This window comes from Molossus molossus, unplaced genomic scaffold (genome assembly GCF_014108415.1).
Source record: "Molossus molossus isolate mMolMol1 unplaced genomic scaffold, mMolMol1.p scaffold_m16_p_11, whole genome shotgun sequence".
Classification (NCBI taxonomy): domain Eukaryota; kingdom Metazoa; phylum Chordata; class Mammalia; order Chiroptera; family Molossidae; genus Molossus; species Molossus molossus.
Window position 1 is genome coordinate 69,188,374 of NW_023425346.1, and position 27,779 is coordinate 69,216,152.

The window sequence follows — 27,779 nt, forward strand, 5'->3', positions numbered from 1 at the left end:
TCTTTCAACTGTTCTATTGCTGATGACAGTAAAGGGTAGGGAGGAATAAATATAAAGGCTCTACTTAAATTAAGTATTTAATTTAAGCAACAGTAATAATGACAGCTAATCTTTTTTTTTTTTTTTTTATCCTCACCCGAGGACACTCTTTGATATTTTGTTCAGATAGAGTGGGAGGGATAGAGAGAGAGAGAAACATCGACGTGAAAGGGACACATCGACGTGAAAGGGACACATCGAGTGGCTGCCACCCACACGACCCAACCAGGGCCGGGGACAAACTGCAAGCAAGGCATGTGCCCTTAGCGGAAACCGAACCCAGGTCTCTCCGGACTGCAGCCTCTAACCGCTGAGCCAAACCGGCCAGGCATGGCAACTAACCTTCACTGAGCACTAACTTAAGTGGTGGGCACTATTTTAAGTTTGTTCTATTAGTTCCTTTAATTCTCATACTAAAATCATAAAGTAGATACTACTAGTATCCTCATTGTATAAAAGAAACTGAGGCACAAAAACCTTAATAGAACTAGTCACACATGTAGTAAATGATGATAACAAGACAGATTGGATGTCCCTGATTTTTATGCCCAGAAATATCAAGTGTGTTGGAATGAAGTTACTTAGAGATCACAACTATTGCTGAGTCAGGAAGTGAAAGGGGTACCACACATTGACCACACGGGCCAAAGTCCTCTGCATCCTTTCTGATGCTACGCAGCAATTCATGATTCCTTTAAGTAGCAGATTCCTTATTACCAAATAAAAGAGCAAGGCACTAAATTAATTTAAATTATTTGTTACAAATATTATTGATAATGGAGATGACAAGACAAAGATAGAGGGTATACTATTTACTGTAAACATTAAGATAGAAAGTATCTGAATACAATTTTAACAACATAATAACAATTCATTCTTTCACTGTTCAGTATATAGGTGATTCTCATTTATTCATGGATTTTGTATTTGTGAATTCACCTACTCCCCAAAGTATATTTATAAACTTCAAATCAATACCAGCAATGACCCTTTCTCAAAAACTTGAGTCCCAGCTGAGACAGAACAAGGCAACTCTGACTTCTAGTTTCAGCTCTCATACCCTAAGTACTCTTTTCAAGGTCTATTTAGTACCATGTTTTTTGCATCTTTGTGCTTTTTGGTGATAATTTACTGTTTGAAATGGCCCCAAGCATAGTGCTGAAGTGCTTCCAGTGTCCTTAAGTACAGGAAGGCTCTGAAGTGCCTTATGAGAAAACATGTGTTAGATAAGCTTTGTTGAGGCATGAGCTCTAGTGTGTTGGCCATAGACTCAATGTTAATGAATTAACAATGTATATTAAAGGTGTCTTTTTTTTTTTTTATCCTCACCCGAGGACATTTTTCCATTTTTTGTTCAGGTAGAGTGGGAGGGAGAGAGAGGAACAGAGAGAGAGAGAGAAACATCGATGTGAAAGGAACACATTGAGTGGCTGCCACCCGCACAACCAAACAGGGCCGGGGACAAACTGCAACCGAGGTACACGCCCTTAGCGGGAACCGAACCCGGGTCTCTCAGGACCACAGGCCGACACTCTAACCACTGAACCAAACCGGCCAGGGCTTAAAGGTGTCTTTTAAATGGAAATATAAACAAGGTTATGTACTGCTCTGCTGAGGAAAATGTAACCAGAGGCTCACAGGAACTGAACCCTGTATTTCCCTTAGGAGCAATGCTTCATTAATCACTAATTCAGTGTAGCAGCATTACAGAACAAAAGCACTGCAAATAATGAGACCTGACTAAACTTTTTCTAACCGTCTTGATACATCCTCCTGAAATGGACAGTTAGCAAAATTAATCTCACTAAAAAGGTTAAATATTCTATCAGATATACTAAACATTCATTTAAAAAAAAAAAGGTGTTCCAGTCCTGACCAGGTGGCTCAATTGGTTGGAATGTCCTCCTGTATACCAAAAGGTTATAGGTTCGATGCCCAGTCAAGGTGAGCATGGAAGGCAACCGATCTCTTTCTCTCTCTCTTTTCTCTAAAAATCAATAAAGGTATCCTTTATTTAATCCTGGATGAAGATTAAAAAAAAAAAAAGTGGTCTATGATTCCTAGCCTTATTATTATAGTATACTGACCATAACAAACATGAATCAGAGGATATCAATATGCATTCCCACTTAAATTCAGATATTATTATTAATGACATCTTATTAATAGGTTAATGGCATTTTACAATTTCCAAAATAATACATAAATTATTATTTTATCTTCACAAAAGTTGTAAGACAGGGCAGATTTTACTCTTAGCAAAACAAGTGATCGAAAGAGAAAAATTAGTGGTTTCACATATAAGGAAGAGGATTCTCAGGACTGTTACTCCAAACTTGCAAGTGTACCTAGAAATCATTTAAGTTACGACAACAAAATCCAAAAACATTTACCAAACACTATGGTTTTTGAAAAAGATGAAGTATAAACTAATAGAAATAGACAGTCTACAAGAATATTAAGAAATCCATTGGTTCAAATACTACTAGATTACTTGGTTCTAGAACCACAGGTATTGATTCACCTCACCTAAAAGAATAATTGCAACTACGAGGAAGAAGGGATTTGAATGATCTAAATAACTGATTTTTAAAACTTGGATAAGGATAGAAAAATATAACTTTTTAAAAAATATATAATTATAGTTTACATTCAATTTTATTTTGTATTAGTTTCAGTTGTACAGAAAAGTATAATTTAAAAGAATACATAATTTCAAGAGAGAAAACAATACTCCATTGGGATTAATATCTTGTTTTCACCAGTAAAAACCCTACAATCTTAACTAATCTCATGTTTTTTAGTTGCAATTATGTTATTATATATGCAAGTCCATAAAAACAAGAATACTACTGTAGCAATTATATACTCCACATTTCTGTATCTGACCACTTTTCCTAAATTACTGAAAAAGTATGCAATAACCCTTTCATTAGTTTCAAATGCATATCATATACATTAAAATACTAAAACATTTCCAAATAAAATATTATGAAACAAAGATAAAATTCCCTTTCTTCTCCATCTTTCATCATTGTCTAAAGTTAAAAATTTAATAAAACTTTAATGTATCCAATCAGCTACAACCATATTTTGTTTAAAAAAATCTAGATTTTACACTCACATCAAGTTATCCCTAGATATATTAAGATTAATTTAAAGTTTTCTACTTCTTATGACCATCTACTTCTTTTTCTTATGCATTACACATGAAACCCACTTTTTTTTAAATCCTCACCTGAGGATATTTTTTCCATTTATCATCAGATAGAGTGGGAGGGAGGGAGGGAGAGCAAGCGAGAAACATCGACTGGTTGCCTCACACACGACTCCGACGAGGGCTGGGGATAAACTGCAACTGAGGTACATGCCCTTGACCGGAATTGAACCCGCATTGGTCCACAGGCCGACGCTCTAACTGCTGAGCCAAATCAGCCAGGGCTGAAACCCACTTTTAATTAATTGTTCATCTTCTTTCTCTTAGCTTTATATGAAAACTAGTTAGAACATTTCCTCCAAACCTATACTAAGGCTTTTATTTTATCTTAGATACCAGAAACAAAGAAGAATTTAGTGACATTTGCTCAGCATATGGAAAGGTGACAGAGGCAGTGTTAAAAAAATTATAAAATAGGTATTAAGAGGATAATAATCTGGTTTTAGTACATTATTTATGATCAAAATCTTCTTATCAACTGTTATGGGATAAATTTTGTCCCACCCCAAAACATATGTTGAAGTCCAAACCTGTAATACCTCAAAATGTGACCATATTTAGAAACAGAGTTGCTGCAGAAATAATTCATTAAAATGAGTCATACCTAATCTAACATGGCTCTATCTTTATAAGAAGAAGAGACGAGACACAGAGACACCCAGGGAGAAGAAGATAGCCATGTGACAATAGAGGCAGAGACTGGAATGATGCATCTACAAGCCAAGGAATGCCAAAGATTGCCTGCAAACACCAGAAGCTAGAAGAGGCAAGGAAAGATTCTCCCCTATGGGTTTCAGAAGGGGCATGGTCCTGCCCATACCTTGCTTTTGCGAAGTTCTAGCCTCCAGGACTGTGAGATAATAAATTTACATTCAGAACTACACAATTTCTGGTAGTTTATTACGCAATCCAGAGAAACTAATTCATGAACCTTAAAAAAAAACTTAGTAAATAGACTTTTTAAAAAAATTACTAGTACAGTGTGCTCTCCAATGAAAATAAATGTTAATATAATTACCAATGAAGCTCCTAACTCCTGAGAGTTCTGTGGTTGCTATTATTCCTTCAAAATGCAAAATGAAAATAAAATCCATGATGTTCTTTCCAAAGTAACAACAACCTGAAATAATTTAAAATGTCCCTGCACACTGTATTACGAAAGTTTGAAAGTTTACATTGTAGAGGCAAAAGGAAGATTAATGCAAAATTAACATGCTTCTGAGTGATGTTTATGGGCAACAAATTTTGAGTACTGCCTGAACATACTTCAGTCTGCCAACTAAGAGTTTCACAGACCCACATTTTCATAAATTTTAGTGCTGCAGGGGAACTTTAGAGTTTTAGTGTTTCCAACTTCCTCATTTTACAATGAAAATCTGAGACCAGAGAGCCTAGATCTCTCCTGCTTCTAACCCACATCATTGTTTATCAGGAAAATAATTCTCCCCAACACAAAAAGCATAAACTTTTCTAGATCCTCCAGATATATATAAAAAAAAAATTATACATGTTGTAAAACTGCACTATGGCCATTCATTGAGATATTACCATTTTATCAAATCAAAAATGAAGAATCCTGACAGAATGGAAAGGCAGAATATGAAAAAGTCCAAATTCCTGCAATTAAAATGACTTCTTTCTTTAAGCTATTCAGAACCTGATTAAAAGGTCCAGTTAAAAAACAAACATTAGAAATTAAAACAAAAATGAAGAAGTATCAGAAAATAAGAAAAGCACACAGTTTTAATTACCTACACTCCCCTGTGTCCTTTGGCACAAAAATTAATAATGAATGGATCATCTGCACTGAAGTGTGTGTGTGTGTGTGTGTGTGTGTGTATTAGGTATGCACCTACACACACACACCTCACCTATACATATATAGTACAGACTATTTCTTCCTATAGGTCAAGTACATATTGCATATAGATGAAAATATTAACCACATATATAAACACAAGTGCCTGTGTGTTTGTGTATGTACATCACCAGAATACATTCCTCCAAGAGGGATAGAATCTTTAAATATAGTGTTCTTTAGATTTTACTGGCATTAAGTACTAATATAATCTTTTCCAAGAATAATCATTTTAGAAGAGATGGCCAATAAAGTTCCGAGAGTAAAGCAATTAAAGTCCAAAAGGCATGAATAAAGATAAAACACAGTTACCAGGCAGTTTCATTATGTGGAGCTTGGTAAAAATTAAAACGAAATTAACTAGACTGATATTCTGGGTAGAAAGAGGGAAACAAGAAATTAGCTGCTGTTGAAAGAAAATGGAGAAAAAAGTAAACCAAGCTCAGAAGGATTTGAAAGATGATGGTTGACAACATGAGGGATGGAATCCTATAATCAAGATAACCTGTAGCAGGACTCATCCCTCAGGTCAATGGCTCTAACTCCTGGCTATCAAATCCCCTTTTTATTTGGCAATCAAAAGACCAAGCAAGCTAAAGGATCATTCTAAACATTATTTAAATTTAAAAAAATTAAAACCTTTTATTTAACATTATTTTAAAATAAGCAACATATGACAAGAGAGTAAGTACTTCTAGAAAAATAGAGCAAGGGAAAACCCAGATCTAGAAGGGGCAGATGAATCAAATCTAGAAACAAGCACATTTACTGAAAAGGGTACCACATGTACAAGAGATGATTTTAGACTGTAAACAAAAATTGTCTTCCCTTAGAGAAAACTACCCAGAACTGTTGCACTCATGGTCGTTTGAGAAAAACCGTTGGCTTAAAACAAGAAAGAATTATACTTGGTTCCTCCTCCTATGCTGCCAACTCAGTCTGTAGAGTAGCAACCTCAGATGTACCCAACTGGAGGCTTTCATTTCACTGGCCCTGCTCTTACTTGTGCCAGTGGCCCCTCTGGGGCCTCAGCCTTTACCTGCACACTCCAATCTCAGGAGAGTCCTGGCCACTGTCCTGCTTTAATCTGAGCTTCCAGTCCTATGCTTCTTCCAGATTTCCCAAACCCTATGCCCCTCCTTCAGGCTCTACCCTCCTCCCCTCTCTGAAGGAGAGTTCCACACTCAAGTTCCAGACCCTCCTATAAGCCAGTTTCTATTCCTGGCCCAACTCTGTAACTCCCCGCAGCTCTCTTTTAAATCAAATCCAGGAACTCCTCACTCCATCCCCATGTTCTGTCTGTGACATAGTTCTCAGATGGGATCCAAACTGCCAGTCCCAAACCCACTTCTCTGAACTGTTCCAGCATTTCCAGGCTCTAGACTCTAACCCAGAGATTTCTTTCTCTCTGGGCCATTGGTTCTTCCTACCTTTTATATATTTTCTTTTTTCAGGGAGAAAGGTACAGTTCCTTGTTTTTTCAGTCTTTCATACCAGTTTGTTTAGTTTTGTTTTATTTATCAAGCAGTTTCCTTCTCACATTTGGGTAAAATGTGAATATAGATTTAAAGAAAAATATCAAGTAAATAACAGTAGTAGTGACCCGTTGTTAGGACAACAGTAGTTAAAATGGTACAAAAATGAATGAAGTTTGTGGTCTACTGTTGTTATGTAAAAAGCATGAGTTTTGAAGTCAACAGACTTGAGTTAGAAGTCTACCTTCATCACTTACCAGCCAGATAATCCTGTCCAGTTACCTAGCCTCAACAGTACAATGGGGCTAACATGAGATGGCTAAAAGGGTGCTGTCAGGATTAAAAGAGAACGTATTAAGAAAATGGCACTATGCCTGTAACAGAGTTGGTACTCAATAAATGTGAGGTATGGTTTTTTTTTTCCTAGCTGTGATTCCAACTCCACCATTTATTGATAAAGACAAAAAAGTATAAAGATGGTAAAGGTTATATATGCCACGTCCAGGTTTGTGCAGCTAAACTGGCAGCAGATTTAGGATTAAAACTCAATTCCCCTAACACCAAATTCATTACATTGTTCACTACCATTTATTCCAAAGTCTTTTTTTTTTTTTTTAATCTTTATTGGCAATTACTCGTCTCATTTTTATAGCTCTAACATGCTCTATGGTACTATATAGTGAACATTCTCAACAGGGTGAGAAAAGGAGCCAATTTCGAGTTTGGGTTCTTCCAGAAGAGTCCACTGTGAATTACTGAGCTAGTAACTTCATCTTTCTGAGTCTCATCTCCAGTATATGGGACAAAGACCAAGTGATCCTTTACTGATAACATTTATTCTGGACATCTTTGTGTTCTCTTAAGTACCTCCCAATTTTTTGTTATCATTCAGTTTTGATGGAATTTGTTGCATCTATATTTTAAATGTTTATTATTTCATGGGGACTTCCTAAGCTTATTAATTTGTTTTTAACTTGTTCTTATCTGTTGAAATGATAAGTTCAAAGTAAAAAATAGTCTTGCCATTATCATTTAATGGAAATTATTCACTTTCCCAAGAATGCTGACACTGTCTTTTAACACTGCCATTAGTTTGTTTCTTTGAGATTATACTTTATCATTTATTTCACCACTTGGTTTAAAAAAAAAAAAAATCCTTTAGTTTTGTTCACCTTTATTGTAAAAATCCATCAAGTACTATCTATCCCTGCTTTGTCTCAGTAAATACTGCAGTTATTGACAAATATTCTTGTTTATTAAAATCAAAAAACTGCAAGTGACAAATTTAGTTTGGGAAAACATATAAGGTACATGAAAAGTAAAGCTAAGTAAAAATCTGCATTTTTAAAATGGCCTACTGTGCTCATAAGCAGGAATATATTGGGCCATAAACACCTAGTTTTAGTTTTTAAATATCCTTTTGCATGCCCTGATTTTTAAACTAAATTGACAATATAGAGAATTGTGTACTTATTTTTCTCTCTCTTGATCCTTAAATAAGCATTTAGAGGTGTCAAGCCCCTTCTCATTTTAAAAAGGAGATAAATTTTTAATTAAAAAAATCTCTTTCCCTGGCCAGTTTGTCTCAGTGGTTAGAGCGTCAGCCTGCGGTCCGGAGAGACACGGGTTCGGTTCCTGCTAAGGGCACGTACCTCGGTTGCAGTTTGTCCCCGGCCCTGGTTGGTCGTGCGGGTGGCAGCCACTCGATGTGTTCCTTTCACATCGATGTTTCTCTCTCTCTCTCTCTCTCTCTTCCTCTCTCTCCCTCCCACTCTATCTGTACAAAAAATGGAAAAATGTCCTCGAGTGAGGATTAAAAAATAAATAAATAAATATCTCTTTACTTCATTTTCCTCTGCAGGTACAGGCCTCAGTTCCTCTCCTTCCCAACCTGACCAAACTAAGTTGCTTCACCGGGCATCTCCATTCCTTCCCTCCCCGCTCAATTTTCATAGCACTCCAACTTGTTTTCACCTCCACTCCTCTTCAGAAACAATTCTGTTCAAGTCACTTCCAAGAGACCAACTCCAGTAACCATTATTCAATCCTCAACTTAATGACTTTGTTACACCTATGAAACACTACTTTCCTTAAGTTTCCTTGACATGTATCCTCCTTGTTTTATTCCCACCTCTCAGGCCAGTACTTCCCAGTCTTATCTACTGTACTGACATGACTTCCTCTAATCAACCATTAAAAGATGACATTCTAGCCCTGGTTGGTTTGCTCAGTAGTTAGAGCATAGGCCTGCAGCCCAAAGGGTCGTGGATTCGATTCCTGATCAAGGGCTGTACCTGGGTTGCAGGTTCAATCCCTGGCCCCAGTCAGGATCTTGCAAGAGACAGCTGATCAATGTCTCTATCTCATACTGATGTTTCTTTCTCTCTCTCTCCCACTCCCTCTCATATCCTTGGGTGAGAAGTAACAAAAAAATTAAAGATGACATTCTTTAGAGTTTTTATTTCTCTTTTTACATTCTCAGTCTACACGAACTTTAACCAACCTATTGCTATCTATCTATACATCTAAACTTCTCAAATAATTATTTCCAGCCTTGACTGCTTCTCTGAGCTAGACTAGCAACATTCCATTTACACTGAAAGTCTTGCGTAGCTCAAACGCAATTCATTCAGAAATGAATTCAAGACTCTTTCCCCTAACTCACCCCACCACAACCACAAGCAGTGCAAACAAAACCTCCATCCCCATTTTGGTCTTTACCCAGGATTTCCTATCCCAGAATGTGGCACCACCTCCACTTGAATGCTCATATCATAAACAGGGGCCACCCCCAATATTCTATCTCTCACATCCATATCTTTCAATCACTAGATTCTTCTGTCCATCTTCTGGCATATCTCTCACACATATCCCTTCTTTCCATCCCACTGCCATGTCACCTCCTTCCTGGACTACGAAAAGCATGATAACGAATCTGCCAGCGTTCCCTCTTGTTCTCCCTTCCGCAACAGATTGTTTTCCAAAAATGACCACATCAATACTTGTGGTCCAAACGCTTTTCAAGAACTTTGTTATTCCCCATTAAGAGGCATGGTTTCTTTCTCCTCTCTTGAACTGGGAGGGGGGGAGCAGGGGGACTCTGAGATTACCTTCCTGAAAAGAATGCTGTATGACTTCCATGGCTAGATCAGAAAGGGCTATACAGCTTTCATCTAGTTCCCTCTCTCTCTCTCTCTCTCTCTCTCTCTCTCAGAATGTTTGCCCTTGAAACCCAGCTATCATATTTTAAGGAAGCCCAGGACAGATGGAGAAGCCATGATCCCCCTCCTCCTTCTCTCTTTTTCACTGTTTATTCTGGAGGCAGTTAGCTGCTATGTTATGAGGACTTTAAGTAGCCTATTGAGAGGCCTTATTGGTGAGGAACTAAAGCCTCCTGCCAACAGCCAGTGAGGAACTGAGACCTCCTGCCAGCAGTTCTGTGAGTGAGCCATTTTGAAAATGGGTTCTCCAGTATAATCAAGTCTGCAGATAACTAGAGCCTGCTGATACCTTCCCTGCAACTTCATGGACGATCTTGAACCGGAAACACTCAGCTAATGAATGCTCTCTCAAATTCTTGACTCATAGAAAGTATGAAATAATAACGTTTGCTATTTTACCCACTAATTGGTAAGTTAATTTATCACATACTAATAGATAATTAACACCCCCCCCCCCCCGCCCATGGTACACTATCATAACACTTAGTGTCTTTCCTTTTTTACACTTAATATATTTGCTGTTTTAAAATTAATGTATATGTTTTCCTCACTGGAAATGAAGGAGAATATGGGCAGAGAATAAGTCTGATTTATTCACTGTTACATTATCAACATCAAGTAATGTCTAACATGCAGAAGGGACTCCAGAAATATTCAGTATGAGAAATGTCAATATTTATCAATATCCATAAATTCCTGACTACCTATGTGCTATAATGATAAAACTTGTCTAATGTGTGATACCATCAAATGCTTACTATCTTAAGTCAAAAAGTAGATGTTAATTACAAATAAATATATATAAATATATGTGTGTATGTATCTGTGTGTATCAAACCATTAGTATACAAAAAATATATTGTACTTATATTTCTAGTCAGATCATCTAAACTGGCTTCAGGCATAACAAAGAGATTACTTTGTATATTTAATGTTAAACCTGTATGCTTATCTGACAACATGTAGTTTTAAGATAAATGACTTAAAATCAATTATACACACACAAACATGAAGCCATGACAGCTTATTTACAGTTGCACATGTCTGTACACAGACACTCACACAAATACACACCCTTGACCATGTTTGTTTATTTTTGAAGAGCTGGTAAAGTAACTAAAATATACAGCAAGCTACCTAGGAAATAATACACATCCTAAGACAATTCTGATTCAAATGACTATTTCAACTGACAAACAATTTGCCCCTCCATCAACTGAATAAGACAAAATATTTGCCTGAATTATGTATGAAAATTTACAATGTATAATAGTATATATAATAGATACGTTAAGAATAATCTAATCAATGTTGCTGATCTAATCAGCACTGCTACACTAGAAAGGAATTTATATATTATTCAAAAAATGTCATTGTTGGCAAGGGGCAAAACAAATAAGAAGCTAGTGACTAATTACACTGTTTTCTCTCAAAAGAAGATATTAATTTCCCCCCTCCCAACAACTAACCAAGTCCTCTACACCTTGCAGTGGATAAAACAGCACTAACCGCCCCACATAAAATTATAGTTTAGTTCCAAAAACACTAAAGTGACAAGAAAAAACGATGCATTTTATCGAGTCCACTTTGCCTAATAAACCTGACTCAGAGAATTTTGAAGCAAATAAATAATTGTCTATAATGTAAAATTAAACATTTGGGGGGGAAGTTACAGTCAATCTTTATGATTTGTTCTTCCTAAAAGCAGTTAAAAAGAGAACATACGGTTCATTCATTTCAAAAGCTAAAATGGGTGTGCTCCCCGCCTGGAGCACATCTGCGTCTGCGCCTTCCTCCATTCCTGCCCTAGTATTATCTTAGCCTTTCTCTCTCCTAAACTCCAAGGGCCCTTCTTTTGCATCTATAACATTTCTTGAGCCCACACAGCCCAGTTGGCTCACCTTCTCTACCTCTGTGACTTTCTAAACAAACTTTGTTATTTAAAAAAAAAAAGCTAAAATGAAAACAATAAATAATGATATGATACAATTTTTATAATACTAGTTGCCAGAGGATCTCAGTGATTAAACTGTTATAGCTCAAACAATGCTGGCATTAAGATGAAAGCTGAAGAATGGAAGAACATTACCTGGCAACTAATATAGTTATAAATGATGCTTCTATATCATGGTTCCTTTGCAGTCACTGGGTTATCTTTCAAAAATAAAATTTTGTTTGAGGAGCACTGAAAAGAACACTGGACTGGAGCCCAGAGATAGACTTCTGTTTAGGCTTTGATCAAAAATGAGTCAAGACCCTGTGGTCGTCTCTAAATCCGACCTTGATTTTACTAACAAAGTTAGGGCTTATAATAGATAAGTCTATAAGGAACCTGTCTGTTTTATGATGTGCAGCTGAAGCTGATTAAGTCTTCAGTAGGGAGTTTTAACTCAGGGCACTCACTAAGAAAAAATCAGTAGGTTCATTTTTGCAGATGTAATCAAAGCACAAATAAAAGTCTGAGATAAATATGAATACTGCCAATAAGCACACCCATGTTAAGAGTAAAATGCAAAAAAAGAAGATATAACGATAACTACCAGCAGGAAGTATATACTGTGGACATGCTAAACCTGATAAGCTCAGGGAGGCCTGTGTGGAGACCTGCCAGCCGGTGTGGCTCAGTGATTGAGCATCAATCCATGTATCAAGAGGTCACCAGTTCGATTCCTGGTCAGGGCACATGCCCAGGTTGTGGGCTCAATCCCCAGTGGGGGGCATGCAAGAGACAGGCAAATGATATTCTCTCTCATTGATGTTTCCAACTCTCTTTCTTTCTCCCTTTCTCTCTCTCTAAAATCAATAAAGAAAAAACTCAGAGACCTAAAATAACCACAAAAGGTTGGTCTGAAATTAAAACTTTTTGACTAAAAACAGTTTATGGTGGGTACTTCATGTCCTAGGCTGGCATCTTCCTTGACAAAGTTCAATCTTTCGCCTTAACTGAGCCTGTCTATTGTCTTTTTGCATCTACAATAACATATCTTTCACATGTCAAATAATTTTCCAGACCCTCAAAGCACAGGCACTGTTCTGTGGAGACCACAAATCCCCTCATTGTAATCGAGTTAATTGTTGACTATTGACTATTAACCTGTACCCACCCAGCTATGGAAAAGAGGTGTGTCTATCATTTTACTTTTTATCCAATCCTAGAGGTTTCCCTGCTTTGCTTTCTCCCACCTCCCTAATCTACCATCAGTGGATTTCATGTTACCAACTTACATCTCCTCTTTTGATTATAATGTATAAAATAAGGAGGTGCAAAACTGCTATTCTCCAAGCATTATCTCAATCCATTGAGATTTTGCTTCTCGGCAATTGTCAACAGTTTGGCTCAAATAAACTCACAAAAATTCTTCACAGGTTTAAAGATTTCTTACATTGACAGTATCTTTGATATTCTAGAACATGATACTTCTTTTTATCAAAAAGGACTTTTCCCCTAAACTGCTTTTATCATTCAAAGGCTGTTTTAGTTACTATAAAGTCCCACTAAAAACACTGTTTATCCCAACATAGAAAAAAGAAAAAGTATAATATGATGCTGAGAAAAATTCTACTAGCTACTGTTTTCCCTTTATAACTAACTTTGAAACAAAGTTCACATGCAACTACTCAATCCATTGTTGGCAGCCATAAAACAATTACTACTAACTAAAACAGTGCCAATCCAGCTAGAATTTTTACACCTACATAGGAGAATTTTCAATATGACAGTATTAAAAACTTGTAGTTTCTGTAGATACTCTCTCTTACAGCACACAAACATGAGGTCAGATAGGCAAATCTAGATACACAAATATCTTTTTGACTTCTTCCATAGTGAAAAATATCAGCCATGCCTGGCCAGTGTGGCTCAGTGGCCCATGCACTGAAGGACTGAGGGTTCATTCCCAGTCAAGGGCACGTACCTGGGTTGCAGGTTCAATACTTGCCCCTGGTTAGGGTACATGCAGGAGGCAACCAGTTGTTGTCTCTCTCTCTCCCCCCACCCCACCCCCTTCCCTTCCATTCTATCTAAAAAAAAAAAAAAAATCAATGGAAAAAATATCCTCTGGTGAAGATTAACAAAAAAATTAAAATATATATCAACCAGTACTCTTATTTTGAAAAGAAATCAAATAAAAAGCAACCATCTCAATAATAACACTTCAATATTATAAACGATAAACAATAAATAGTAGGACAATAACATGTTAATAGCCAGCTCTAACACATCTAAAATTGAGCCGTCTGATTTCACTGAATGAAAATGAGACCCATATAGAGAAATACAAAAGAACACAATTCACCACAAATATATATTTTCTAATCATTATACCAGTACTATATCAGAAGTGATACTTCGGCAGACTTTCACCTTACTGTTTCTAGTTAGTCAAACACTATAATGATCCAGAAAGGGTAAAAAAATGGATGTGACTGAAATCTTATTATAACCATGTATCTGGCTAGAATAGAAAATAGAAATAGTATTTATAATATCTAGATAAAAACACAATAGAGGACAATTAATGAAGACTAAAAAATGTATTAAAACTGGAATAGTTTATCAAGAAAAATAATAGATTGTACTTGTATGATATAAAGTATTTATAAAATAACTAAGCACTAATATTCTTTATTAATACCACCTTACAACTCTTGGTATCAATAAATCCTTAAAATGGTACTTCTTACAATGGAATAGTGTTGGCAATATATAGGAGTCAGAAGAAAATTTCACAATCAACACTTTAATAAAAGAAAAATAAAATACTGAAAAAAGAAAATTATAATTGTCACTGCAAACAGGTATATACACTACAACAAACAAAACCAATATCACAATTTAATAATTCATAGGGGGCTTTACAGATAGTGAAAAAGATCATTTACTTTTCAGTTACTTGTTTGAAAATGTGCGCAATCTCGCAACATCAAAATGTTACATGCCTAGGAAAAACATCACACTAGCATTTAATTAACAATTACTGAGGAAAATCAGGGATTAGATAGAACATTCTTTCTTAAAGATTCACAATTTGAGGGGGAAAAAAACAACACATGAACTGTGTAGCCTAGGAATATCAAAAAATTAAGAAAAAAAGTATATTATGAATGCATAAAATATACATAGGTACTAGTCTACTTTATCATTCACTACCATAAAATATAAACAAATCTATTACAAAAGATTGAAATTTATCAAAACTTACCCACACAACACTTACAGATCATGCATGGAGAGAAATGTAAACAAACATGAAGACGCAGTATTAAATCATAACTGCATAAACTAACTGTAGTACATTCTGTACTACTGTAATAATTTTGCCACCTCCTGTTGCTACTGTGGTGAGCTCAAGTGTTTGAGTACCTGCTTAAAGTACCGTGTGACACTAATCATCTCCCACTGAGCCGTTCATCTCCCCAGTGAATTACACATCTCAGTAAAAAGTGATCTCTTGCGTATTTTTCATCATGTTTAGTGCTCCCAAGAAGCAGAGGAAAGTCATGACATTTCAAGGAAGAGTTGGACTGCTTGATATATACAAGTAGATTGGGGTCTGCTGCTGTGGTTGTCTGCCATTTCAAGATAAATGAATCCAGTCTAAGAACCATTGTAAAAAAACAAAAAGAAAGAAAAGGGAATTCCTGAAGCCACTGCTACAGCAACACCAGCAAGTATAAAAATCTTGCATTTTGCGAAATATCTTTAGTACTGAAAACGCTGCTTTTATGTCTGTGCGGGGTAGCTATGAGAAAGGCATAACTCTAGACTCTAATATGATTCAAGAAAAATTAAAGTCATTATATTACAAATTAAAGCAAAAGGAAGATGAAGGATCTAAAGCTGGAAAATTTAATGCCAGTAAAGGATGGTTCAATAATTTTAGAAAGAGGTTTGGCCTAAAAAACATCAAGATAACAGCTTCTGCCAACCAAGATGCAGCAGATTAGTTCCCAGACGCCATTAAGAAAATGACTGAGGAGAAAGGATATCTGCCTGAACCGGTTTTTAATGTAGACAAAAAGTGCCCTATTTGGGGGGTGGAGGAGGGGGACGGGATGGAAATACCACAAAGGACATTTATTAGTAAGGAAGAGAGGTGAGTACCAGGATTTAAGGCAAGAGGAAGAGGCTAACTCTACTATTTTCTGCAAATGCAGTATGATCAGAATGGCCCTTATCCATAAATCTGCTAATTCCAGAATCTTTTTTTATTTTATTTATCCTCACCCAAGGACATTTTTCCTTTTTTTTGTCCAGATAGAGTGGGAGGGAGAGAGAGAGGAAGGGACAGAGAGAGAAACATCGACGTGAAAGGGACACATCGAGTGGCTGCCACCCGCACGACCCATCCAGGGTACGCGCCCTTAGCGGAAACCGAACCCGGTCTCTCTGGACCACAGGACGACGCTCTAACCGCTGAGCCAAACCAGCCAAGCCAGAATCTTTTTTAAAAAATATTTTTTCTTCATTGATTTTAGAGAGAGAGGAAGGGAGAGAGAGAGATAGAAACAGAAACATCAATCAGTGAGAGAGAAACACTGATTGGCCACCTCCTTCACCCCACTCACCCCCACTGTGGATCAGGCCCACAACCAGGTCACGTGCCCTGACCAGGTATCGAACCAGTAACCTCTTGATACATGGGTTGATGCTCAACCACTGAGCCACACTGGCCGGGCTAATTCCAGAATCTTGAAGGGAAAAGAGAAACACCAGCTGCTAGATTTTGGGTTATATTACAAGAAGAAGGTGTGAGCAGCAAGAATTCTTTTTCTGGACTGGTTTTATCGATCTTTGTCCTTAAAGTTGGGAAGTACCTTGCCAGTAAGGGACTGCCGTTTGAAGTTCTTTTAAACTCCATGAGTTCAACACTGAAGGTGTGGAAGTGGTCTACTTGCTCCCAAATACGACATCTCTAATCCAACCTCTACATGAGGGAGTCATTAGGACCTTTAAAGATCATTACACGTCGTATCTTATGGAAAGGATTGTCAACACTATGGAAGAGAACCTGGATTTAGGGAACATTATGAAAGTCTGGAAGGATTACATCATTGAAGGTGCCACTGTTGTTACAGAGAAAGCCATGAAAGCTATCAAGTCCAAAACAATAAATTCCTGCTGGAGAAAACTATGTCCACATATGGTGAATGACTTCACAGGATTTAGAGCCTATCTAGGAAATCATGCAATTGTGGATATTGCAAAAAAGATGGGGGCGGGTAAAGGGTTAAGATATGGATCTTGGAGAAATTCAAGAACTGATAGACATCACACCAGAGGAATTAAAAGATGACGACTTGATGGAGATGAGTGCTTGTGAGTAGTGCCAGGTGATGAGGAAGAAGTTGTGCAAGAAGCAGTGCCAAAAAACAAACTGACATTAACGAGTCTGGCAAAAAGGTTCCAATTATTCAAGACTGCTTTTGACTTCTTTTACGACACGGAGCTATGATACAGGCAATGAAACTAAAGCCAAGGGCACAGGAAGGATTTGTACAGCACAAAAACATATTTAGAGAAATGAAAAAGCCAAACTGTACACAGAAATTATGTATTTCCATAAGATTACACTGAGTGTGCCTGCCTCTCCTACCTCCTCCTTCTCTCCCACCTCTGAGACAGGAAGACCAAGCCCTCCTCTTCCTCCTCAGCCTACTCAACACAAAGATGTCAAGGATGAAGATCTTTATAATGATCCACTTCCACTTACTGAACAGAAAATAATCATCATGCCATACAGTTAATAAAGTTATCTATTGTGTATGTGTGTCTTCATGTGCAAATCTAATAACTATATGGCAAGAAATGTACGAGATGTTTCTGTATCATCAGCACCATCATCGTTGCCTAAGTATTCATGTGCAAGACATGTATGGAAGTGGATAGCCTATCCTTGCATAGGCATAAGGTGAGTGATATTTAATATAAATCAATAATGTGTTAGTTTTGTTTTTTTTTTTACTGTTTTGTAACTTTGCTTTCAAAGAACCACCATTACCTTACCCTATGTGCCTCTCTGCCCTTCTCTCTCTCCCTCAACCTCATTTGGAGAAACTGTGTATCATTTAAAATGTAACAATGTTTCCAATACTGTATTATGAATATGACTGTGATACTACATGCCATAAACATTTTACAAGGATTCATTCACTAGTGTATAGGCTAGGCTACTATGAAGCAATCGTATAGATTGCACTAGGCTACCATAAAGCAATCATATCGCTGTTTCTTCATTATTGATGCATGAAGTGTTACACCTATAAATAAATATGAATTTATTTTTCACATTATCTTTTCATTTTTGATGTCGTGTTAGTAATACATATAACATTTACAGTGTTTTATATCATATAAGACAATACTGTTGTAGATACTGACAGACTACTTGCCTTGTTAAGCAGACAATATAAACTTACGGTATCAATAAATGGAGTATACAGTAATGTAAATGTATTTTCTCTTCCTTATAATTTTCTTAATAACATTTTCTTTCCTTCAGCTTACTTTATTGTACAAATACAGTATATAATACATATAACATACAACATGTGTTGACTGTTATCAGTAAGGCTTCAGATCAACAGTAGGCCACTAGTTAAGTTTGGGAGGAGTCAAAAGTTATACATGGATTTTCGACTGTGTGTAGAAGGGTAGAAGCACCTCTAACTCGCACTTGTTCAAGTGTGATGATGTGAGACTGAATGACTTTTTCAAAGACTACAAAGGAGAAACATGCTCATTATCTATCAGATCATTATTTCAAACTTAGCTCTCAAGAAATCAAACCACTATCTCTCAATAACTATTTAATGTTTGCTTATAAGAAGCTAACCTGCCCACTTTAATTATGCCCTTTTCCTAAACCAAAGCCATGGAGAAAATCCCTTACCCCTCCACTATCCTCACCACTAGATAGTCACAGGAAGGCCCAATCTCTTGCTCTGCTAAAAACTTGAGCTTCCTGCACCCAGCACTGCCCTAGATGGCTTGGGACTGAGAAACCTTTCCTTATACAATTAGAGCTGCAGTTTATATATACCTCTGGAACTAAAAGCATTTTCCACCAGTAGTCAGCTTCTACGCATGCAAACAAAATATGATGGCCACTTTAACAACTTCCAAGACCAGTGCAGTATAGTATAGAGCATAAACTCCGGAGCCATTCTGTCTGAGTTCAAATTTTGGTTCCACCTTTACCAACTGTGTGATCCTAGGTAATTACTTTATCTCTCTGTGCCTCAGTTTTCTCATTTCAAAGTGAAAATAACATTCATACGGCGGCTGTGAGACCTGAAATAATGCCTAGCACAAAATAATTGTTAAATAAATATTAGCAGAATTATTTGCAGTGTCCAGCCAAACTTCATGTAGAAAAACAAAACACTGCCCTCACCAGGTGGCTCTCTCTTTCTTCCTTTCCTTCTCTCTAAAATCAATAAATAAACATATCCTCAGATGAGGATTAAAAAAAAAAAACCCTCATGCAAAATAGCTGCCTAGCTGGCAGAGCAATCATATTTGTCTATATTGTAGAGATGTCATGATGTCACATGGAGTAATTTATCACTAATGCCAAAGTTTAAAATGATTAAATCTTGACACTTGTCAAGTCCTACTGTAAAAAGCCAGACTAAAGATTATTCAGAATATAAAACACTGCATTTGTTTAGTTTTAAGTGTATGTTTAGGGAGCGAGCACAACCTGACTTTTTCATTCTTATAGAAGCTTGGATAAAGGTTCAAGACTCCATTCAATATGGTAGCCACTAGCCACATATGGCTATTAAAATATTAAATAGTAAAATTAAATTACAAATTCAGTTCCTTATTTGTGGTAGCCACATTTGAAGAACTCAGCTCCCATATGGCAGCTATCAGACCTTTCTACCACCACAGAAAGTTCTGGACAACACTGGAGTAGGTATAGCCCTGCAGCAGCAGCATCTTCTCTACTGGCCTCCATTCACCGTCCTGCCTCTGAGTAAAGTAGTGGCAGAAAGAACATGTGGATGCTGTACTCCTCCAGAGGAGATAAAGCTGGAGACCAAAGCTGTTTCAATAGAACTTTCAATGGACTAATTATTTTCAGCTCCAATTCTCATCTCCTCATTAGAGAACCACAATGTTCTAGAGCTATTTATCCAAGTATTTCTAAGCATAAAGGGATAATCAATTTTTACTTAGTCCACAGTTTTATTTAATTTCCTCTCCTTTCCCCCAGTTCAGTCTATTCTGTTTATAAAACAAAAGTGCTAATAAGGTCTGTTTACCAATGGAGAGTAAGAACTGGGACTGACTACTAAATAGTTATATGGGAAACATGTGTCCATGTTTCTCCCCAGGCCTTACCAACTATAGTCCAGAAGACAGAACAGAATAAGTAAGCGAGCTGTTCCAATTTGACTGAAGAACTCTGAAAACCTAAAGGGTCACTCACTTCCTTTTTTAAAATATTATTCAAAGGGGTATTGGGCATATAGGATCTGATTTATACAAATTATAATTCCACAGTTATGAGATTACCACAAACTGCTATAAAAATAGGATTATATAACCCACTTGCCAAATCTGGGTCAAGGGAGTTGGGATGACTTTGAAGGGCAGGGGGAATGAGATCTGAGACTACCTGGTTCAAAATATTACCTCAGAGATGCCTCAAGCTTAAGTTAGTTCATCATTTCATAATATTTCCAGTGCAGCATCTTGCTAGAAAGATTTAAAGTATTAAATATTCTAAATTCTGTGTGGTCTTTAAACTAATTTCATTCTGAAGTTTTAAAAGTGCTGACATGTTAGCAGTACCTTACCTCAAAGATTATTTTTTCAAAAGTCAGTCTTATTTGAAGTACTAGAAGGCTCCCAAAGGATTTCTAACTAATATCTATTATTTGCAAAACACAAACATTTTGAGGTTGGGTTTACTTATCATGAAAAGACCCAGCAATGGTTGCCAGATTTAGCAAATAAAAATATAGGATGGTCTTTCTGAATTATTTCTTACAACTGCATATAAATCGGCAACTACCTCAAAATAAACTTTTAATTAAAGAAAAAACATAGGACACCCATTTAAATTTGAATTTCAGATAAACAAGAAAATTAAGTATAAGTATATCCCATGTATATTTGTGACATCTAAACAATTCAGATTTAATTAGGTGTCCTGTATTTTATCTCTATACCCCAAAATGTTAGCCTTCATGGAAATCTGAATAGGCAAAGAGTGGAAGTGACAAAATCTGAAATCACAATCAACATGGACAGTATAAAATAGGCACTAGACAGCGACGTGAGCCTTTAAAAGAAGCGAAGACACGTCTCTTGGAGAGCAAACCTTAACCTTTCAATCCTATGCCAATGCAAGAAGATCTTGTTGGAGAAATTTTTTCTGCATAAATTGTGCTCAATTCCAGCTCCATGCTGTTAATTTTTATCCTGTTGACGCAAATTTCAAATAGTGCCACAAACTTGTGCCTCTCCACCCATCCCGTTCTGGCTTGTTCTCGGGGTAGGGGACTTTAGAAATTCTTCCTGATTCAATTCCTACAGAGGAACTAGGGTTGGGCCCTCTCTCTTCCAGCTATGGCAGCCACCTAACCCCTAGCCCAACCATTAGTAGTTAGATCAGTATCTTGGTTTAGTTTGTAAGCATACATACAAGCCAAAATCCTGGCTACAGGCTCTTCAAAAAAACTAACAGAAGCAATTCAAGATATCTAGCTGAGGTTTAACCAAAAAGTACAGAAATACCTTGGAGATATTGTGGGTTCCATTCTAGACCACCACAAATAAAGTGAATATTCCAATAAAGCGAGTCACACAAATTTTTTGGTTTCCCAATGCATTTAAAAGTTAAGTTTACACCCAGCCAGTGTAGCTCAGTGGATTGAGCATTATCCCATGGACTGAAAGATCCCAGTTCAATTCCTGGTCAGGACACGTGTCTAGAATTCAGGTTCAATCTCAGTAGAGGGCCTGCAGGAGGCAGCCAATTGATGTATCTCTCTCTCCCTTCCTCTCACTCTAAAAACTGAATGAAAACATATTTTTAAATATATAAAAAATAAGAAAAATTAAGTTTATACTATACTGTAGTCTATAAAGTATGCAATACATTATATCTAAGAAATGTACATACCTTTACTAAAAAATATTGCATTGCTAAAAAATTCTATCATCTGAGCCTCAGCAAGTTGTAATCTTTTTGCTACTGGAGGGTCTCAATGTTGAAAACACATCTGCAAAGCGCAATAAAGCGAAGAATTTCAATAAAACAAGGTATGCCTATAAACTTGTTTGGGCAAAGTCACACGAAAACTAATTAACCCAAACCTATGTAAATAACTTTGCCATTCCACAACTCAAATAAATGTAATTTCATATTCATAAAAATATTTGACACAGATATCAAAAGATTAATGCTATAAAAATAGATCACTAAATGGAGTCAAGAAATATATACATTTATACAACCACAACAAATTCTTCAATAGTTCTGTAACAGGAAGCTATAAACCAGAGGAATCAAACCCAAATGCTCTCAAGTGCCAAGTAAGTAATGTAAATTAGTTAAGTAAGCCAGCATCCTGGGAACAATGATAACTATGGAGAGTGCCTGCCACCCAAAAGAGATTTAAATGATTTTGTTACTGAGCTCCATTCACTTGACTTGTGGTACCCCACTTCACATTTCAGCCCTTCTCATATCTACATGCTTCCAGTAGAGTTAGGCATGAACCATATGTACATAACGTTTCACTCCCACTCAGCTCACCTAGTGCCACTGATTCAAGGATGAATCCAATTAGAGTTAATGGGATACAATTAGAATTCTGATGAAAATACTGGGGCTGGACTTTCACACTACTTCACACTGGGTCTGAACCTTAAAGGTGTAGCTCGGACATACCAGCAACTGTCTTATGCCCACAACAAGAAAACCTATCTAATGGAGTCAACAAGAGGAAGCAAAGCTAGTCAGATGTTGATGGCATGCCCAAGGCCAACTCTACCTTGAAGTTTTTGACTATGTGAAAAAACTTATTCAGTTGTACCATTATCTAATTATGCCAACAAATTTATATTTTTATTAAGCCAGTTTGGATTCAGTTTTCTACTATTCCAACCAAATCAGTCCTGATAAGGCATTCAAAGTCACTTTTTAAAAATAACACACACAAATACAGTGTTGAGTTTGGCTGACAGGCTCTGCCAGTATGCAAAGTATATGCAAATATAAACTATTTGATTTTATTTAAAATTATTTCATAACATTTTCCTTATAAAAATATAGTCTACCTTAAGATTTAAAAAACACTACTCTTCAAAACTACATTTGGCAAAAGGCCAAGAAGCAACAGGGACCTTGGTTGTCATTTACAATATAATATATATTACTTTTTTTCACAGTATAGCAGACTCTAATGACTTGGCCTCTTTAAAAAGAAGTAAGTCCTAAGCATATACATACAACACAAACAAATTAAAATACATTCCCTGTCACAGAGTACAGTGCTAAACTGATTATCCTTATCTCTTCACCCCCCACTCGACATACACATGCTTACACAAGCAGAACATCTAAGGCTGTATGAACAGCAAAAAGATCTTTGGGATCAGACAGACTTGAGTTTGAATCATGTTTCCATCATTAGTATGTTTTTAGACTAATTAAATAATCTTTCAAGGATTTACTCTTCTCATTTCTAAAAAAATGATAATAACATCTGCCTGAGGGAACTGAGAAATAAGTAACACATGTAAACCTAGCAAAGTACCTAGCATAGTTGATAAGTAATAGCTGTTGTTTCAAATGCCATGCATAGCTGCAATTAAGTGACAGTTGTCATAAGTCAACACACAAAAAAGGTAAATGGCAATCAAAACATACAAGACTAGAAGTCTTGGAAAACAGTCTGGTTCTACCATGTACTATGTGCAAACAAATAAATTTTGTTGCATGAAGCATTTTAATAATCAAATTTAGCATTCAAAAACAGCAAACTGACTTATACAATTACAGTAATAAATAAAAATCACAATAAAAAAAGAACAGGGAACTAACCATACCTTATTGAAAGTTTACATCAAATGAAGTCCAACTATAATTAGATTAAGGTAAAGGTACTTTTACATCTTGAGACAATAATCCACCTGGAAGTAAGTTCTTAAAAAGACATAATTTTAATTAAAGTTATTTACCAAGTACTTCTATAAAAGTCCAGAGAGAGAACACCACATATGCTCATTAGAGATTATCTGAAACATAACTATTGCTAATGGCAAGATTATCTATAACAAGATAAAACAATTAAAAATACATTAGCTCATATGTGCTTAAAAGGTGTTAATATAAAAATGAAACTTAAAACAAATAATATTTCAGCTTAGAAAGCAATGAAAATAGATTTAAGCCCAATATAAGCTCCTTACCCCTAAATAAATTCCTCTATCTAGGAATCCCACTTAAGCTCAATGTACTTCCTGTTACAAATGTGATGTTCAAGATATACTGTCAACTCTCAAAAAATGAGAGACTTACTCTCAAACAACAAGTATGCACATGCTACCATAACATACCAATAATGAAGACTCATGGGCAGAGAAATATGTATTTCAAAACAAAATCCTTTGGAAAACAGCCTGCATTTCTGTACTGGGTACTAAAGCTCTCTTTCAGACCTTTCACATCTAATCACCACTAGCCAAGAAGGGTTATTATTAATCTTCCTTTTACAAATGGGATGCACCCCAGTTCTTGAAATCTATGTACAATAAAAAGAGGTAAGAGGGAATAAAAGACAAGTTAATCCATGATTGGCAAATATTCTAAATCCAGGCTTGTCCAATACAGTAGCTGATAGTTACCTGTGACTATTACACACTTACAAAGTGGCCAATGGCTACTATACTGAAATATGTTAAGTGTAAAACATACACCACATTTCAAAGATACTGTACAAAAAAAGATGGTAAAATAGCTCATTAATAATTTTATATTGTTTACATCTTAACATAAAACATCTAAATATTTGAGTTAATATATTAAAGTTAATTTCACATTTCTTTTTAACTTTCAATGTGACTACTAAACAAACATTTATAATACAGATTATAACTGAAAATAGATCAGGAAACATTATGTTCTTTCTAATGTACTTAGTGCTTTTATCATGCAGCCAAAAACCGATACATTTTTATTAAAACAGCAACCATTAAAACAAACCCATTCCAAGAGGTGATGAGTAGGCCAGCCTTAAAGTCATCCTAATTCCTAGTATTTCATTTGCCAGCTAGGTGTAAAAGGCCCCATGTACTTCCAGCTAATGACAATTGGGCTTCTAGGATAGTATTGCTGCTGCTTGTGATAGCCAAGCCCTTGAATCCCCAGGTGCAACAGCTAAAAAAGTACAACTTCCTTGTAAACTTCCATTATTAAAACACTAAGACATGGACAAACATCACATTTTTATCATCAAATATTTAATAGTGAAGACAGTATCATTTTATTAGAGGGTTAAAAAAATAAGTTGTAAAAACTTCTCATCCATATTTGAAAATACATATTACTAGATTTGAAAGGCAAACTGCATCCAGACTGTTTTCCCCAGAACCAACCATTTGTCAATTGGTTACCCAAGTCTCTAACCACCACAACTCAAGTTATAGACTAACCTGTTACTTCTAAAATCCCAACTCCTCCTTTCAATACCCTACAGAGATTTCCTATTGCCCTTACACATCAGGGTCCTATCTTTAGTTCTGAGAGGTCTGATGCCACTTCAGGCCTAATATCTAGGTTTTTTTTCTTTTCTGTCTACTCCTTCCATTGTGCTTGAGCAAACCTACTTATCTGGTGCTCCATTAACCCACCACTTCTCCAAGTCATCTCTTTTGTTATATTTCCACTTCTTATTCACCTACACATTCATAGCGAGGAGGAGGACTTCCAGGACTCAAGACAAAACAATTTTTATCTTATTATCCCCAGCAATTTAAGAAGCTCTTTAAATTTTACTTTCAATACCCAAGCTCTCAACTTTCTGGAGATTATAGTTCTCTCCCACCTATCTTTCCTGAGTAAGTGACATATTTTATCTTGTTTCTTCACACTAATTTACATTAAATGTAATAATTCATTTATAAAACTCTAGAGCTTGGAAGGAACTTCTTGGTCCCCTAAACCTCCTGAAATATCACGCCTAAGTATTTTTCTGAACAGTTGATTCAAGTTTTCAATAGGCTTTTTAAACAGTCCAAGGAGTGCAACCCCTCTAATGTCATTTTTTATTTCTGCCTCTAAGACCTTGTGTGAATTCATTCATATCCTTTATCCAATCATTATGAATCTTGATATATCATTGATACGAATTAATACTTTATGAATAATACATATCCTTTGTAACGCTGATGCAAACATTTCTTCTGTGTTTAAAAGTTCTGTTCCTTTCATAGCACTTACTTTACATATTGGAATTTCAATCATCTCTATAATTTTGCTTATGGATTCAAAATTAAGGTTAATCTTCAAGATCTAATCATGACCACCACACTGCACAATTCCAAGAGGTGCCAATCACACAAAATTCTGTGTTCAACACAACAGAGTACAGCATGACACCCCCTGGAGTTGTATGAAGTGGATGTTCAGGATCAACCAACAATACATATCCCACTTTTTCAAAGTTTGCCAACAGTTTGACTTTTTACTCTCTATATATAGTTGTTACTCCTCACCCAGGGATATTTTTCCACTGATTTTTAGACAGATTGAGAGGAAGGGAGGGAAGCGGAGAGGGAGGGGGGTAGAGAGAGAGAGACACATCAATTGGTTGCCTCCTACACAACCCCAACCAGGGCTAGGGATCAAACCTGAAAACAAGTTATATGCCCTTGACCTGGAACCAAACCCACAACCCTTCAGTCTGCAGGGTGATGCTCTAACCAACTAAGCAAAACTAGCCCAGTTTATAATATTTTCATTCATCTGGAATTTATAAACTTTGTAAAAACTGCGATTAACAATTTTTTAAATCACAATTCATTTATACCAATATCACTTAATAAGTCATCTTAGCTCGTTTGGAAAGTTACTTTAACAGATTAATATTTTTAATTAATTAATTTATTTTTGTTACAGATGTTTCTCCTTTTTACCCCACTTCTATTCAACAAAACTTTAAAAAATATGTACGTATCTTCTATGTGCTAGAAACTGGGCTAAATGCTGATAATGAAGAAGGCAAAAGATGGTTACTCAACACAAGAGTCTTAGTCTTATTATAAAAATAACCAATTACCATACTGTGTAACATTTTTTATTTTTTCCCACTCATCATTACTATTTGTGGACTAGAACTATTTTTTTTAATCTTTGTAGTAGAATTGGTTCTAATACCTTTTCAAAATGTTCTTTCATTAGCATGTCTATGTTTCCATGTAACTGCTATTCAACATTAGGTGCAACATATACCATGTAATATGTAATCCACTAAAAGCAGATGAAAAAGGATTATTGTCCACACCTCTGAGAGAGGAGTTAAATAACATGCTCAAAATCTCAGTTCTTTGTGGAGCGGAGCTTAAATTTGTATTTGTCCAACTTCAAAGCCCTTTATCTGAGTGCGGGGCCTTCCTGGATATACAGAAAGAACAATGTTTTTGGTGGGGGGAAGTTTTTGCTCTGATTCTGCCTTCACAATATTTATACCTTTTCTTTTTCAAACTTTGTATTATAGTCATCGTTGTTACATAACTACAATGGGGGCATCCCTGAGTTTTCTTTGCCCCCTCTATTCACAAGTATTTTCAATAAACACAATATTGGCTTTTTGTTCAAGGAAAGCCTATTTTATTATTTTAAGGAAGAATTCTCATCTACGTCAATGTCTAAATTGGGAGTCAGTCTAAATATACCAAACGATGCTCAACATCACAAGTGATTAAGGAAATGCAATCAGAACCACAA

At 36.1% G+C, this 27,779-nt stretch overlaps 1 protein-coding gene and 1 long non-coding RNA gene across 8 annotated transcripts in view; both read right to left on the reverse strand.

Moving 5' to 3' along the window:
* Window positions 1-27,779, reverse strand: part of UBE2E3 (ubiquitin conjugating enzyme E2 E3) — a 114,123-nt gene that overhangs the window by 65,638 nt on the left and 20,706 nt on the right. The window lies entirely within an intron of this gene.
* Window positions 21,951-24,773, reverse strand: LOC118625127. The gene is made up of 3 exons (XR_004958631.1): window positions 24,392-24,773; window positions 23,882-23,978; window positions 21,951-22,050 (listed from the first exon to the last, which is right to left on the reverse strand). It is a non-coding gene; the product is annotated as an uncharacterized LOC118625127 (long non-coding RNA).